This window comes from Carassius carassius, chromosome 4 (genome assembly GCF_963082965.1).
Source record: "Carassius carassius chromosome 4, fCarCar2.1, whole genome shotgun sequence".
Lineage (NCBI taxonomy): Eukaryota > Metazoa > Chordata > Actinopteri > Cypriniformes > Cyprinidae > Carassius > Carassius carassius.
The window spans coordinates 34837702-34849840 of NC_081758.1; positions in this window are offsets into that span (position 1 = coordinate 34837702).

A 12139-nucleotide genomic window follows, 5' to 3' on the forward strand; every position below is an offset into this window, starting at 1 on the left:
ATAGCAATTTTATGTAATTAATAACTTACGCTCATGTTGTTTCAAACCCGTAAGACCTCCGTTTATCCTTGGAACACAGTTTAAGATATTTTAGATTTAGTCCGAGAGCTCTCAGTCCCTCCATTGAAGCTGTGTGTACGGTCTACTGTCCATGTCCAGAAAAGTAAGAAAAACATCATCAAAGTAACGTTAGTCCATGTGACATCAGAGGGTCAGTTAGAATTTTTTGAAGCATCGAAAATACATTTTGGTCCAAAAATAGCAAAAACGACGACTTTATTCAGCATTGTCTTCTCTTCCGTGTCTGTTGTGAGAGAGAGTTCAAATCAAAGCAGTCTGGATATCCGGTTCGCGAACGAATCATTCAGTTCACCAAATCGAACTGAATCATTTTAAACGGTTCGCATCTCTAATACGCATTAATCCACAAATGACTTAAGATGTTAACTTTTTTAATGTGGCTGACACTCCCTCTGAGTTCAAACAAACCAATATCCCGGAGTAATTCATGCACTCCAACAGTACACTGACTGAACTGATGTGAAGAGAGAACTGAAGATGAACACCGAGCCAAGCCAGATAAAGAACAAAACATTGACTCATTCACAGCTTCAATGGAGGGACTGAGAGCTCTCGGACTAAATCTAAAATATCTTAAACTGTGTTCCAAAGATAAACGGAGGTTTTACGGGTTTCAAACAACATCAGGGTAAGTTATTAATTACATAAATTTGCTATCTGGGTGAACTAACAACTATTTTTTTTTTACTAAATTTATGTCGTAAATTTGTCAAACACTAAATATCTGCGGTAAAGCTTAAATAATAAAACAATATTAAAAGCGCTTTATGACGTAACATTCACATAAATATGTATTTTAATTGCGCTGATTCATTCACCTGCATTTGTACCGCGTGGGAGGAGTCTTGTACCTGTGTTCGTGGGCGATGTCCACCATTGTGGATGCAAACAAATTTACATGGTCAATTTCGAAAAAGAAATTCTGGTAAGCATCGTACATTTACATCTTTAGCAATTTACTAGCGCTGTAAACTTTGATGATCACTCCGATCCGCAAACAAACAGATGGGGAAGAGTATGATGATGGTCCAGCGTATACATGACAAAGGTTTGTTTGTATTTCAAGTTTTCACTTTTTTATTTTTATGAATGCAGATATAATAAGCAAAAGTTTGTATTCAATATTTCTTAAAGGACGTGAGAGTGATGATGATATTATGTAGGAGAAGATTGGAGAAAACCGTTGTTTTCAAATAACCTCAATTAGCCTAAATACATAAGCTAATAATAACCTTCAGTGATTTTTATGACAAGAATGCACATTGTCTGAGATCACCTGCAATAGATATGTCCTGCTTTTACAGCTTCTAAGCACTTTATTTCTTACAGTTGCTCACCTCTGCCAAAACATTACTGACTACAACACATCACACTAGTTGCTACTTTGTGCTTCTTCGCTCCGCATGTAGAGGCACGGGAATAACTTTTTATTTTAACGTGCCACCATTTTTTATATATATATTTCTGTTTTGTAGTAATCAAGAGAAGTGTTTTCATTGCTGAAGAAATGGTAGACATTAATCCTCATACACCTGTGAACACTGAACAGTGCTTGGAGTCCAAGACATCAACTTTACTGTGCTTCTCTGATTAGCAAGGAGCAGTTGATTAATTTACTAAGTGTAGTTGACCCAGAATTCTGTCATCATTTACATGTTTTTCCAAACCCTTGTCTTTTGTTTTTCTGCAGAACTCAAAAGAAGATACTTTGAAGAATGCTTAAAACCAATACGTTTGTCAGTTATGGACAACATGAAGGGGAGTAAATGATTATCATTTTTGGATAAACTCTCCCTTTAATTAGCATGATAAATATTAAAGGGGTTGATTAGGGCTGTCGCCGTTAAGAAATTTCCCCTGCGGTTATTATGGGTGGCGCAATAGCGCGATATGCGTTTTTTTTTTACATAATTTATCCTGATTTTGCTGCATACAAAGCTCTATCGTTGAGTTATATAGCATATATTGTTGCTTTTTTAACTGACAGAGAAACACGTTTTAAAACATTTGTTTATTGTTAAATGCCAAACAGCAACAAGAACATTCGTTTTCCAATATATTTTTTTTTTGAAGAAATCAAAGAGTTCTAACATGTAGCTATTACACGTATTTGCGCACGACTTTGGACAGCAGCGGAAATCTAGACTGATTATCGCGCCACCACTGGCCCACCAGGACAGTGGATTCACGTTGGAGTTGATGCACTCCTTAAGCAGATAGCGTGTGTGAGCTCATTATCTGCTCACGCTCTCTTGGGTATGGGCACTAATGCGGAGGTTGTCCGTGACTTCAGCAGGTATGCCTGTTACTTTCACGGCTGTATTTTACAAATTTCGCAAAGATTTCAGCTACTCTTAACTGTCGGCCGGTACCGGTCTCAGCTGTTCTTTTTGATGTTGGTCCGCGACCTGATGCTTGAGGGGACAGCTGCGCTGGATGACAGGGGACACTCTTACCGTGAAAAAACGCTTAACATGGCTTAATGTACTAAGACAGTGATATTAACAGACCAAACTCACTAAAAATCATACTAAAAAAGTATTTAAAAAAATCAGATGAGCCCTGAATATGAATGCAACTCTATAAACGTTAAGCCTTTTCCTCCCATAGAAAACCGTTATAAGAAAACGCTTAATGTGGCTTAATGTAGCTACTAAGACAATGATTTTTAAAAACCAAACTCACTAAACATTATACTAATAAGGTATACTTTAATAAAGTATATCATTATTATTTTTTAAAAAAACAGACGATCCCTGAATATGAATGCAAGTCGTTTAATAACACGTTAAGCCTTATGATGGTTTTCTATGGGTGTTCTTTAGAAGTATTGGACTGTAATAGGTGAGGATTTATTATTTCTAGCTTTCCTCAATGGGGTGTCGATCAGAACACAATGGATTCGATCAGTTCGATGCAAAGGAGGTTTATTGTTGACAGTTTTGGCTATGCACAGAACAGCAGTACACAGGTTGCTTAAAGTATTTAGATGTGTGTGTTTATGGTCTACAAAGGGAAAGAAATAAAGATATATATTAACAAATGTCTCTAGTATTATTATACAAACATTACTTCCAAAACTACATTTCTCAAATAAAGAATTACCAGGTTCGATTCTATATTAAATAAAGAAATCAATATGCAAGCAACGAGAATATGCAACACCGCCACCCGGTGGTCAGAAATGGCATAAACATACAAAACCGAAACTAAATCTGAGGTAATTTAAATGAACGGCACATAATCATAAAGATCGCGTCCTTAACTCGAAATAACAAGAGTTTCAAATGCTAATGTAACGGTCACACATACATATGTACAAATCAAACACTGGGTGCAATATAAATATTATAAATTGTAAGTATATCGAACATAAAACGGCACATTCACGAACTCTCAACCTCACGCGATTAACGGATTCATCTCTCTTGAACATGCATCACTTTATGAAAGTATGACATCAAGGCTTTACAGCTCCTTAACAAATATTGATCACCAAACTAGGTGAACAGTCAACTTACATATATTTATTAACGCACTTTGCACACACAGTCTTGCTTGTACAGTCCCGCTCATACAGTCCCGCTCTCTGCTGACGATGACTGACAGTAAATAGCGCATGCGCACATGACTCGGCCTTTCCAACACAGCCGCCCCCAAATTTGGTTACAAATTTGCTCCATTGAAAGGCCGACACTATAGGGACTACCGTTAGTCACTAGTGTGGCTTTTATCAACTTCATCTCGGATCTCCGGAAGAACAATCAGTCGAGTGATGGGTCTTGTGTAGACTTTGTCCTTAATCTGCACCTCGACCGGTCGAACTCGATTACCAACCCCCGGAAAGACATTAAGCACTCTCCCGATCTGCCACAATGAACGGGGTAACTGAGGGTCAACAAGCATGACAACTGTTCCGGGTTTGATGTCTACTGATGGATTCTGCCACTTTCCCCTGGCCTGCATGTCAGGTAAGTAATACTTTATGAAGGCCGTCCAGAATCTGTCAGACAATACTTGGGAATGCCTCCATCTCCGTCTTCCTAGGAGCTCAGAGACTGGATATATGACTTGGGGTAGGGACCCATCCGGCCGCCCCATTAGAAGGCAGTTCGGGGTGATCAAATCTGCATCAGCAATGTCTGCTGAAACGTAACCAAGAGGTTTGGAGTTGAGGATGGCCTCAATCTCTATGAGGACAGTTTGAAGCACTTCTTCGGTTACTGATTCTGAGCCCAGGGTTGTATAAAGTGCAGCCTTTACTGAACGAATCTCACGTTCCCACACCCCTCCAAAGTCTGGAGCAGCTGGAGGATTGAAACGAAAGCTAATTTGTTGCTTCGCTAGCTGCTGTTGCAGATCACCACTGAGCTGACTGAAGGCTTCTCTAAGCTCTCTCTCACCACCTCGGAAGTTGGTGCCTTGGTCCGAGTATAACTCTGCAGGTTTTCCACGGCGACCTATAAACCGACGTAGTGCCATGAGAAAGGCATCACTATCTATAGATGTCAGCACCTCAAGGTGCACCGCCCGGGTGGTCAAGCACTTAAATAAAAGTCCCCACCGCTTCTCCGTCCGACGACCTATTTTGACCAGAAGAGGTCCAAAGCAGTCCATTCCGGTTGAATGAAAAGCAGGCTTGAACAACCAAAGTCGTGGTGGAGGGAGATCAACCATCTTCTGGGAGGCTGGCTTCGACCTCCATTTACAGCATTCAAGACATGTTCGCTGGTGCTTTCTCACTGCTTCTCTCCCTTTCAGTATCCACACATTTCGACGGAGCTCCGCAAACACTCACTCTGGTCCTGGATGGCAAAGGCGAGCATCATATTCCTTTATGAGTAGCTGAGTGTTAGGGTGACTGGAATCCAACACAATAGGGTGTACTGTGCTTGGGTCTAATCCTTCCACCCGCCTTAATCGTCCTCCAACCCGTATTACCTCACCGGTTCTGTCGAACTCTGGGGAGAGACAAAGTAAACGGCTGCTAGAACGAACAGGTTTACCACTCTTCAACAAATGGTAATCTTCATGAAAACTATCCATCTGGACCTGTCTCAGTGCGGTCAGTTCTGCCTTTTGGTAAGGACTGGCTGGAGGGGAGCCACTTTGTTCTGCCGCCCCGTGCAACTCCTGTGCTACTGCTTCGACCAAGTCTTTCCAGCTACTAAACTTGCTACCATCTGCTGTCACTGCTGCTGAGTTAACCACGCCACAGAAGGCACTTCGCTTTAATTCCGTAGCATCATCAGACACTAAGCTGTGCACAACTGGTGGTGCTGGCCAAGTACTCTGAGGTTGGAGGAGGAATTTTGGCCCTTGGATCCAACGATTGGGTTCAATAAGGTCCTTAAGGCTCTTACCACGGGTAAGATCATCCGCAGGGTTCCTGACAGAGTCAATGTAATTCCACCCTTTAAGGTCAGTCAATTCTTGAATCTCTGCCACCCTAGTGCCCACAAACACCTTGAAGCGGCAGGATTCGGAATGTAACCAGTGGAGGACAGTTGTTGAATCTGTCCAGAAAGTGACCTTCTGGATCTTCAAGGTGAGCTCATTTTCAGCCAGCTTGGCCATCTGCGCTCCTATTAGAGTAGCACACAGCTCCAGTCTAGGAATTGAGCACTGCTTACGTGGGGCAACACGTGATCGGGCCATGAGGAATGAAAGGTGTACCTTCCCGCATGGATCTTCTGAGCGAAGGTAAGCGACTGCCCCATAAGCCTTCTCAGAAGCATCGGTGAAGATATGGATTTCCCGAGTGACCTCTGAGTTGTCCATGCTGGATGGAATGTAGCACCTAGGGATTACTACAAGAGGTAAGCACTGAAGCTCAGCTTCCCACACCCTCCATGCCTGCTGAAGATCATCGGGAAGTTGTGGATCATCCCAGTTCCTGTTCTTAATCCAGAGCTGTTGAACAATAACCTTGGCTCGTGTAGTGAAAGGAAGAATGACACCAAGGGGGTCATACTGACTTGCTAACACACGATATATGTTCCGCATCGTCAGAGCACTGTAAGTAACAGGTCTATGCTTAAATCCTAGGTGGTCCGACTCACAGTGCCAATTCAGTCCCAAGGTGGATTCACGTGGGTCTTCTTTATTCTGTGAAAGCCACAACTCTAGTTTGGGAGATCTGGCTTCTGGTGGCAAGTGACTGACGACTTCTTGCACGTTGCTGGCCCATTGACTGATATCAAACCCTCCGGACGCTAGCAGCTTACGAAGTTTGTCTAGTAACTGCCGTGCCTCTTGAGCAGATGGGAAGCTCTGTAGACAGTTATCCACATAAAAGCAGCGTTCCACAGAATGTCTCACATCTTCATCCGCTGTGCTGTGCGATGAGACATGTCTTTGGAGGGCGAAGGATGCACAGCATGGACTGCACGTGGTTCCGAACGGCAGCACCTGCCATTCATAGACGTCAGGGGGATCGCCGCGTCTCATGCCACGCCAGAGAAAGCGCAGGAGGGGTTTGTCCTCAGGTAAGAGCAGAACTTGGTGGAACATTCCACGTATATCACCGCTGATAGCAACACAATGCTCTCTGAAACGAAGTAGAACACCTAACAGAGAAGGGCTCAAGGTTGGACCAGGCATCAAGGAATCATTGAGGTTCAGTCCTTTATATTGGAAAGAGCAATTGAACACAATACGGTCCTTATCATTGTGGCTGACTAAGTGGTGCGGGATATACCAGGTCTCCCCTGCCATAGTGCTTGCAGCAGCTGAGAGTTTGGTAACTGCTCCATTCAGTTCCAGCTTTTCAATTTCAGCATTGTACACGGCTGCTTTCTCTGGATTTTGGGTTAGTCGTCGTTCCATACTCCGGAAACTTGGAACCACAGCCTCTTTCGGAGCACTAAAGGAGGGTGAAGCCTTTCTGCGCAACAAGGGTGTCGCGTAACGTAATATTCCATTCACCTCCACGCGAGTTGTCCTGGTCTCTAAGAGGTTAATGGCATCCTGGTCCTCCCTAGACCTTGTCACCTGCTTTTCACAACGGAAAGGCAAAACATCAAGTTGCTATAGCCTTTCAACATCTCTTTTGAGTTCTAGTTCCGCAGGGGTGAGAGACAGGAAAAGGCACTGCTGTGGCTGCAACTTGGTCTCCAAGATCTTGGCTGGTCCCTGCAGTGTCCATCCTAGCCTTGTCTTTATGGCGGCCGGACCACCAAGTGGACCAATTCGGACAGGTGCAATTGGTGTGATTAGATGGGTGTTATCAGCTCCGATGAGAAGTAAAGGACTCACTCTTTCAAAGGCCTGCAGGGGGAGATCTTTGAGATGCTTGTACTTCAACAAACTGACAGGATAGGAGTAATCGGCCAGACCAAGACGTTTCACAGTGAATGCTGCATTGATCTTAAAGGTCTTCTGTGGTTGAGTGGCAGGAGATATGTGGAAGGTAACCGTGGTTCCACTGATGGTCTGCACATCTTGGCGGATGGTCCGTAAGGCTATGTTTTCGGCTTGACCTTGTATACCAAGCTCATGGGCGGCATCAGGAAGAAGAATAGTGCGCTCGAACCCATCATCCATGACAGCATAGGTGTCGAGCGTCTTGCCTCCATAGCGCAGCAAGACCCGGATGACCTTTAGGAGAACACGCCTGCAGTCGGTGGGTCTGTCCAAGTACAGAGTCTCAGTGGTTGAACTAACAAGGCAAGAACCTTCTCTGGTACTCTTTGTGTTGACCTCATGCAAGATTTGTAAGTGCTTCCCTTTGCAGATGCTACAAGGCTTCTTGAGTGTGCACTGGGCTGCTTGGTGTGCACGTCCACAGCGCCAACAACGATGATTGGTCTGGATCCATTCAATCATTTGCTGTTTATCAAAGGACTTAAAAGTGGGACATTGACTAAGATAATGGTCCTCGTTATCGCAGTAAGGACAAAAAACTCTAGGTGGGAGTTTAGGTTTCTCCACTTTAACTGGTCTAACTTGAGACGGTGCTGAGGGTATCTTTGTGGCAATGTCGTCCACTCCATGAAGGATGGTAGCTGAACGGGCAGTGGGTTTGGTTTCTCTCCAGCGTTCTGGTCTCTGGCTCTTGTAACTGATCTGTGTCTCACTGCTTTGACACCAGGCCTCATACTGGAGCCACTGTGAAAATTCACGAAGGTTATACACAGACCCAGGACGGTGGTACATCTGTCTTCGGAATCCTGATCTCATTTCAGCAGGTAACTTACTCAGCAGCCTCTCTACATGTGACCCACAACGAAGCTCGGCTTCACCTTCGTCTCCAAGAGTTTCCAACATACCCACCAAAGCCCTAATATGTAAAGCAAATTTGTCAAAGGCCTCAGTATTTCCTCGTCGAATATCTGGGGAATCCATCACTTTGGCAATCTTCTTGAGTGCCAACTTGTGAGGCTGGCCAAACCTTTCATTGAGAGCAGCCATGGTAGCAGAGTACGGAAATGGTGAATTGAGATCGGAATCTGCCACCAGACGAGCTTCATCTAGCTTCAAATGATCCAGCAAGATTTGGTACCGGAACAGCTCTGTGGCATCTAATGGTAGAAGGTTCTCAAGAGCTATCTTTAAACGAGTAAACTCACTGGGGTCCTTAGTACAAAAGTTGGGTATGGTTGGCACTGGACCTCGGTAAGTGGTTTCTTGTCTTACAGGATTCAGGTTAGAGGCATAAGGATCTCTGTGTACTAACTGTGGCCCTGTGGGTTGCTGGGATTGAGAACGCACCTGTGTAGGGTAATCTGAAGACTCTCTAGGGGACTTATACAATGTCCTGGAATGCCAGTGAGGGACAGGAGTATCTGTTTGGAGACCCGGCATAGGAAGAGCTGTTCTCTGATAAAGAGGGTGACTTGGGTTTTCAGCATGTTGCCAGGAAGGGAAATCATGGCCAGCATGTTCACCACCCATGGTTGGCCGAATATGTGATTTAGTAGGTGCCGCCGCTAAGATCTGATCTTTCATTATCTGAAGCTCACCCATCATTGTTCCCAGAATGTCTAACATTTTAGAGTCACCTGTTGTGGCAGGAAGGGGCTGGTGTGGCTTTAGAGGTGACGCTGTTGTGTAGTCTGTCTGGCGATGCTTACCATAGTAGGTAGGTGGGGGCAAAGATGTAGACACCATGGAGTGTGGATTGTAGGATGCCGTTCCAGGATGTGGGAGGAGTCTATCCTGTCCAGGGAAAGATGTACTTGGCAACGGCGTGGACTGATGTTTTTCCCATGGCCGATGATATGGAGAAGTCTGAGGACTATTAGCTGGCTGCACTGGAGCGTAGCTGGCGCTAGGTTGTTGCAGTTCTATATTATCCATTCCTTGGATAAAAGGATCCCTTTCCCCGACTATGGGCGACCATTCATCCACTGTGTCCCATGGACCTTGACTTATAGGACTCGTTCCTCTGGTAGAAGGTGAAGAGATGTTCACTGCAGCATCTCCAAGCCACTGTGTATGCTGTATTGTGTGAGGCGATACCGGCTGGCTGCCTGCTCTATGATGTACTGTCGTAAGATCATAATCTCTTAGGTAAGCAGGAAGATGAACTTGACGTTTTGGTCTGACAATCTGTGATGATGCTTCTTCAGGTTGCATAGTGATACTGATCAATTCTTTGTCCATAAGGAATGCCAGCTCCGGCTCGAAGGACCATATGTTCTTTAGAAGTATTGGACTGTAATAGGTGAGGATTTATTATTTCTAGCTTTCCTCAATGGGGTGTCGATCAGAACAAAATGGATTCGATCAGTTCGATGCAAAGGAGGTTTATTGTTGACAGTTTTGGCTATGCACAGAACAGCAGTACACAGGTTGCTTAAAGTATTTAGATGTGTGTGTTTATGGTCTACAAAGGGAAAGAAATAAAGATATATATTAACAAATGTCTCTAGTATTATTATACAAACATTACTTCCAAAACTACATTTCTCAAATAAAGAATTATCAGGTTCGATTCTATATTAAATAAAGAAATCAATATGCAAGCAACGAGAATATGCAACACCGCCATCCGGTGGTCAGAAATGGCATAAACATACAAAACCGAAACTAAATCTGAGGTAATTTAAATGAACGGCACATAATCATAAAGATCGCGTCCTTAACTCGAAATAACAAGAGTTTCAAATGCTAATGTAACGGTCACACATACATATGTACAAATCAAACACTGGGTGCAATATAAATATTATAAATTGTAAGTAATATCGAACATAAAACGGCACATTCACGAACTCTCAACCTCACGCGATTAACGGATTCATCTCTCTTGAACATGCATCACTTTATGAAAGTATGACATCAAGGCTTTACAGCTCCTTAACAAATATTGATCACCAAACTAGGTGAACAGTCAACTTACATATATTTATTAACGCACTTGCACACACAGTCTTGCTTGTACAGTCCCGCTCATACAGTCCCGCTCTCTGCTGACGATGACTGACAGTAAATAGCGCATGCGCACATGACTCGGCCTTTCCAACAATGGGAGGAAAAGGCTTAACGTGTTATTAAACGCGTTGAATTCATATTCAGGGATCATCTGATTTTTTTTTTGTAGATAGTATACTTTATTAATATGATGTTTAGTGAGTTCGGTCTGTTAATATCACTGTATTGGTACATTAACCACGTTAAGCTTTTTCACGTTGCGTTTTAGAACGTCCCGATGACCTCAAATTAGATGTATTGCCGCGTCACAGGAACCTTTTTGCAGCAAATTTTGCATATCGGCTCATGTATATTCGCTGGCTCGCCCTTTTCATTGGGTTGAAAGCCAAAATGTTCCCAAACTGGCGACGTGACATTAGGTTTTGGGACGAGATCGAGCGCTACACACATGTAGCAATAATTGTTAGTTCTGTTTGTTAATTCAAGGTTAGCATCATCTGGGGTCCTCTGAGGGTCAGCATCATCTCTTCTCAGGTGTTCTGGATCCAGACTGGAGCTTGTGTAAATCCTAGTTACGTGGCAAAACATAGAAACAAAATAGAGACATCATTAGCATAGCTGCTGATCCAACAAAGTAAAATTAGTTTAACCCAAGCTAAAGAATAAAAATGCAGATGCAACTACACTCACAATTTAAGAGATACATTATTCGAATGCTTGGCGAAAGAGATGCGTTTTTAATCTAGATTTAAACAGAGAGAGTGTGTCTGAACCCCGAACATTATCAGGAAGGCTATTCCAGAGTTTGGGAGCCAAATGTGAAAAAGCTCTACCTCCTTTAGTGGACTTTGCTATCCTAGGAACTACCAAAAGTCCAGCGTTTTGTGACCTTAGGATGCGTGATGGGTTGTAGCGTGGTAGAAGGCTAGTTAGGTACGCAGGAGCTAAACCATTTAGGGCCTTATAGGTAAGTAATGATAATTTGTAACAGATACGGAAAAAACTGCAGGGACAGCCCTACATATGATGCCATTTAAATTTGTCCTTTCTCTTTGGAGTTTTACAAGCTCTTGGTGCATAAAGAAGATCTGTAAAGTTGCAAATACTAAAGTCTCAAATCCAAAGAGATATTCTTTATAAAAGTTAAGACTTGTCAACGCTCTCCTAACATGGCTCGTTTAAACACGCCCCTACATGTCTACGTCACTGTGCGGGAAGATTTGCATAACACCAAAAGAAGGCATAACTTCAGTAATTATGTCCCCACTGGATGCAAATGCCTCGTCTGTAACAGCGTAGTCGGGAGACCTTGCTTTTCAGACTGATGAGCTTTGTAAAAATTGATGCATTTCAGAAAGGCGGGCCTTAGAGGAGCAACAGTAGTGTACATTGTGTGGAAAATATTGTGTTTTTTAACCTTAATCCACATAAACACATTGCATTATACCAAATACACAACATAATGTTATTTTTAACAAAATCAAATATTCCCCTGGTAAATTTTATTTTAAGCAAACTTACCATAATCCTAGCCTACTTTAAGGTTAAAAAAGTGTCTTAACCATGGTTAAGCGTAGCTTGCATGAAACACCTGCTGTATCTGTGTAAGTGGAGAAACAGCCAAATGTTCAAAACAGTTTATGAATTAACAAAAAAATATCCATCAGTGAAATACCAGTGT